Source organism: Rhopilema esculentum, chromosome 9 (assembly GCF_057945365.1).
Source record: "Rhopilema esculentum isolate cy_ngs chromosome 9, ASM5794536v1, whole genome shotgun sequence".
NCBI lineage: Eukaryota > Metazoa > Cnidaria > Scyphozoa > Rhizostomeae > Rhizostomatidae > Rhopilema > Rhopilema esculentum.
Genome location: NC_142823.1, coordinates 443,436 through 449,441, shown reverse-complemented (window position 1 = coordinate 449,441; position 6,006 = coordinate 443,436). Strand labels below are relative to the sequence as shown.

Here is a 6,006-nt window from a genome sequence, read left to right as displayed (position 1 = left end):
TCTACAGTTCATATGATCACAGTCCTTTCCCTTGCCAATCAAGAGATACATTGATGACATTGTCGGAGCTACATCATTACCACTTGCATCTCTACTAAATTTCATCAACTACACTAACAATTTCTAACTACACTAATGATTTTTAAAAAAAAGCAAAAGAAATGACATCCTTTCTCCATCACAATCACTACCCTGCAAAGATAACTATGTCTGCTATCGCTAAAGTCAACAACATCACTCAGGATGAAGCCCTTAAACCGCTCGACAGAACAAATGCCGATAACCGTATAGCTTTTGCTCTCACCTACCACCCACTCAACAAACAAATTAAAGATATTATATACAACAACCTCTCCATTCTACACAACGACTGAATTACAAAAATAATATTCAAAGCTCCGCCTCTGTTGGCCTACAAAAAGGATAAAAACATCAAAGACTACCTTGTACACAGCAGCCTTCGTTCACCTGAATCTCCTGGTACCTCACCTTGCCACCACCATCTCTGTCAAACCTGCAACCATATCAACCCATCTACCACCATTTCTAATGGTAACAAGTCAAGTTCTGTTAAATCAAGCTTCACCCATTCTTCCTCATGTGTCATATACTGCATCTCTTGCACCAAATGTAATATTCTTTATATTGGTGAAACATCACGCCAGATTAACAGCAGGTTTGGTGAGCATTTACGTAATGTCAGGAACAAAATCCACCTTAACAACAAACACGACAGTGATCCTGATAGCAACATTTCCAAACATTTTAACCTGGCGAATCACACAGAAGATGACATGGTAGTTCTTGGCCTCTTGTTTGCCCTAACCGACAGTGCAAAGAGAAAGTCACTGGAAAAACGGATAATTTTTAAACTTGGAACTCTATATCCTTCTGGACTTAATAAACAGTTTACGTATTTTCAATAAACTTTCCTCCTTTTTCTTTGTTTTTTCTTTTTCTTCATATTAGTGTGCATATATATACATAAACATAAATTCTGTATTTGCGTATATGTATATATATATATTTATTTTTATTAGCTTTTTCCATGCTCTTACATCCGTCTTCTTATTCCATTCGTCGAATTCCATATTCCTTCAACGTTTTTTAGTTCTATCATCGCTTTTATATCTCACTTGATAACGGGCTATGCTTGAAACATTGTTAATTATTTTAAAATTTTTCCTGGTACAATTTACTTACATTGATCGTTTTTTTACAAAGACTGTATGCCACGCAAGTGTCAATAGTGTCCTAAAACTTCTTTTGACTTGAGGAATCACCTTTGCAATCTCCTTAAGAATTTTGATGATTATGAAGCAATTGAATTTTGTCAATGGACAACAACTGATCGTTTCAATTTGTTGGAGAGCAACTTCAAAAGCTCACTGTACACTCTTTCCTTGCAAAGTTGCAGGCAAGGTATTTGAAAGCCAGGAAGAAAAATTTGAGTCAATCAGAGGCTTTGTTCTTAGGTGATTTTGCTGAGAATTACAAATTTGTAGTTCAAGATGAGGTCCAAGGTTCTATTGGACAAATCTTAAATGTACTCTGCATCCTGTTGTAGCATATTACAAAAATGGAGCAAACCTATGCCATAAATCTTATTGCTTCCTAATGGAAGACCACAATCATGATGTCCATCAAGTTCAAAACCTTGTCTTGCAAGATCTGGAGAACACGGTAAAAGGCTAGTATATAAGAATAGCAAAAACTTTCTATAGGAAAAACTTTCTAAAACTTTCCAAGCATAGGAAGATTTTGGTCTTTTTGCTAGATGGTCCTTTTTGCCACAAGTCATGGCAAGCAGCCTTGTGACAATATAGGTGGAACTGTTAAGGGCTTACCGCCAAAGTTTACAGCGTACCATTTCTGATCAAATATTATCTGCCGAAAATATGTTCAGATTTTGTAGTGAGAACATTGCAGAAATAACGTTATTTTATTCCTCAGAAGAAGCCACCAAATTGAAACGTATAGATCTAGAGAAAAGGTTTCATGGAACATATGCAGTTCCCGGCACTAGCACTTTTCACCAATTTGTGCCTGTTGCAGAAAATACTGTTGCAGAGATGCAGTGATGATAATGAATATGTCCTCCATCACAATCTGCTACAGAAACCAACAGTAGTAAAGGTTGAGAATTCAGATTTTGTTGCATGTATCCATGTATTTCAAGTATTTTGTTGCAAATTTATTCATCCGTACGGGCCTGCCAGGTCATTTCATTGGCCCCACAATGATGATATTTGCTGGGTACCTTTGACGCATGTTTTACAAAAAAAATAAAAGTTCCAACTACAAGATCTGGAAGGCTGATATAATGCTGATATCCGGGCCATTGAACAAATTCTTTAAAAAGTAGAAAAATAGCCATATGTGCCTTGTTTTTCTTTGTACAGAGTTAACTATTGTACTTTTCTTCTTCAAATTTCATCACTTTCATGACATAGTTTTCATTGAAAGAGGCCTTGACCCCAAATCCATTTTTCTACTGATGTTCAGTTACTCGGGACATTCTATGTCAAGTGTAACAAAAATATCCAAACTTGAAATTTTTGTCATGGATTTTGTCTAAAATCTAGTATTATGTTTAGCTAAGCAATTCCAACCTATAAAGATGGAATTAGTGTCAAATGAAAGCACTTGACCAGCTGAAACTAAATTTCCAGTGAAATTGATGCTAGCCTCAAAGGCTCAAGGGCTGAGGTACAATGTTATTTTTCAATGGCTGACAACACCCAAATGGCATCGCCAATTTTCATGAAAAATGTTTTTCATTAAGATAAATTCATGATAAAGCACTTCATAAAATATATAATTGGGGTTGGCATGGGTTTTATCACAATCAGTCTCAGAATACTGATGAGTATTATCTTGAAAGGTTAAAAGTCAATGTAAGTCTTCATGCAATGCATACAAGGGGTAGTTTGATTTTAATATCAAGTGTCATGTTCATTGCAGTTAGAGAGAATTTCTGTTTCAGAAAATTATTTCATCTGTAATCTGTTTTGTAATGACATGCTTGCTACTTGTGATTCCCCTTTTGATAATGTGTAGGTGCGACCTGTAAAAGTGACCGGATTAAGTTGCACAAGTACGTCTGAGACATGAACAACAAGCATTTCAAAAGGTTCTGGATACACAAATGATGGGTTTGGGCCATGGGGATGCAGGAAGCTTATTGTCACTTCATTGGTTCCTGGTTGAATGCTTGAAACATATGCCACCCACCACTTGCTGTCATAAACTACAGCAACATAGCCAGTAATCTTACTGAGCTCAATATGACCACAGCCTGCTTTGACTACTTGAACTTCACTTTCACTGTATTCTGTCTGAGACAAGAAGAGAATATTTTGAAATTGGTTTGAAACAATGTAATTTTTATGTTCCAGCAATCGTTTTAGTAGTCTGAAATCTTTCATGAAGAATTTCTTCTACCGAATACAAGTCAGCAGCAGTGAGAAATTTTGCATTGATGCCTTTAAGATGGGAATCAACAAACTCAAATAGCTTCAGAGTTGACAAAATTTGATCACTGTTAGGTCGCTGCAGACTTGCTTTGGTTTTTTCTCTTTTGATAGTGCCTCCAATGCCATCAGAAGGCCCCTTGCCATGGCTTGTTGCAAAAAATGTCATTCAGCCGGCACACCAAAATCATATTGATGAATGCACAGGTTACAAAAATTCTTGAGGTTTTTCTAGTGCCCTGCACAGCCATCAGAAAAATAGATAATTGCTTTCAGCACCTGAAACTTTTCTGAAAGATGTCCCATCAATTCTTTCTGAAAAAGGTGAACTGCAACAGTGTCGTGAGTATGGCAATCTGATATTAGTACAAAGTTGCTGTGGTTGATTTGTCCATCCTTTTTGAAATAATAAACAAATGGTTGCAGTGTTGCCATGCTGTTATTCCAGTGGAATGATTGTGCTTCATCTTGGACAACAAACGAAAAGATTTCTGAAAAGTCACCTATAACAAAAAATTCTCCTTCTACTAGACCTTCCTTTCGTTTGCAAAGATACTGAGATTGCTGTTTTGCAATAAAATCATGTCGCTTAAGAGTGTCAAGTTTCTCAATAAATGCTTCCGCAAAATCTTCTATTGGCTCTACCAAAGTCTCTAGTTTTGAGCGATCAGTAGATGTCCATTGCTTAAACTCTACTTCATCGACATCGTTATCATTTTAAAATCATCTCTCTCAGGGGCTGTTTACCAGGGCAGTATGGGCATTCACCAAGATGACAGTTTGGTATTGTTGGATTACACATCATCGTAGCCACTGCATGTCCATAATGACTAACAGGAACTACTTCATTGGCTTTCACAGACGCCATCATGGATCCATTCATCATCAATTTTACATTGTTATAGATTGTACAAACGCAAACAGAATGAGTGCCACTTGCTCCAGCTAAAATACATTCTTTAGGTCGAGCCATTGCAAACTTTGAGAAGCTTATCTTCATGGATAGATGTTGGGATTTGAATGTTTGTTAAATTTCCTGAAGATTTTCTAAAACTAGTCTTTTTTTAAACTGAGTCTTCTTGCTGTCTTGAAGAATACTTAGACAGTCCTTATTTCCAGGCATAACTCTGCTGATATCATCTTGCCAATAGAAGTTTTCTACAGCCTCTAAAACATTCTCTGGCAACTTTTTTCCAGTTTTTGGATTTGGGGCAGCAAGGATGCCTTTTTCCAATGATAAATGCATTGCTTGTGTATGCATTCTTTGAGAGCAAGCTTATAATTCAAAGGTGGCCATTATTTTCCTTTGATTCCATGTTTGCACAAAAATAGTCAGAACTGTTATCTTTTCACTTCTACTTTCAGTGCTGCGAAATTTTGCAATTAGCTTTTGCACAATTTCTGCTGGCATTTCATCTTCCTCATCCCAAAGAAACATCCAAAATCAACGATAGAGAGGAGCCACATGCAGCATCAAATTTTCTTTCAAGGGTGTCACACACTCTTTTCTTTTTCTGAGAAAGGGAGCACATCTTGACTTTATTTTTTGTTGACTCAGAGGGCTTTCTCCGATTTGCCCTAAAGTTTCATTTAGGCTTTAAATCTCGTAAACTAAAAAACTGCCTTTTCAGTAATGTACTAAATGCTTTCACCAAAGTCTGAAGTCTGTTTGAAGTTTCTAAAGCACGTTTCTTACATTGGTTTTTTATTTACTGTTTCCTTGTAATAGACAGGTGCTATTGAAGAGGACTTCCTGGTTTGACAATTACAGGATAAGAACAGCCAATTTCGAAAAATTATTTAAAATTGATGGGAATTCCTAAATCATAAAGTTAAATAAAATGTTTAGACCAACTTTCACTAACTTGACATTAATTGAAAGTTTTCATTTCCTGAATTAGCAGGAGGTTTCCATTCAATTTATTTTTATACTCTACACATGCACTTATGTAATATTCATCTATAACAGAACAATGTCATAAAGTACAAAAATGTCATAGTAGGTCATGCTTATGCAGGATACAGATCTATTAAAGACTTGTCAGTATTCTGAGATTGATTGTGATAAAACCCATGCCCACCCAATCTTTAAATTTTATGAGGTGCTCTATCATGAACTTATCTTATTGGAAAAAAAATTGGGCGTGGTCAGCCATTGAAAAAATAACATTGTACCTCAGCCCTTGAGCCTTTGAGGCTAGCATCAATTTCACTGGAAATTTAGTTTCAACTTGACAAGTGCTTCCATTTGACACCAATTCCATCTTTATAGGTTGAGTGTGAAGGAAGATATCAATTTTAGGTCTGGCACAAGTAATGACCGGTTGCAACAAATTTCAAAACCACTCAAGCTAGGAAGCTGACATTTTCACAGCAGGTGTATCTTTGCAACAGAAAACTTTGTACAGAATTTGAGCAAAATCAAAGAGGTAAAAATTTTGAGGTGGTTACACTTGAAATAGAATGTCCTACTCTATTTTCTTCCAAATCTTGCAAAAAAAATTCAGGGTTCAGGTTCTCCTCATTAGAGGAT

General features: G+C 36.2%; 1 pseudogene; it reads left to right on the top strand.

The window, feature by feature from the left end:
• The first annotated feature begins 206 nt into the window (after window positions 1-206).
• LOC148959515 (uncharacterized) lies at window positions 207-1,692 on the top strand (annotated as a pseudogene).
• Window positions 1,693-6,006: the final 4,314 nt, after the last annotated feature.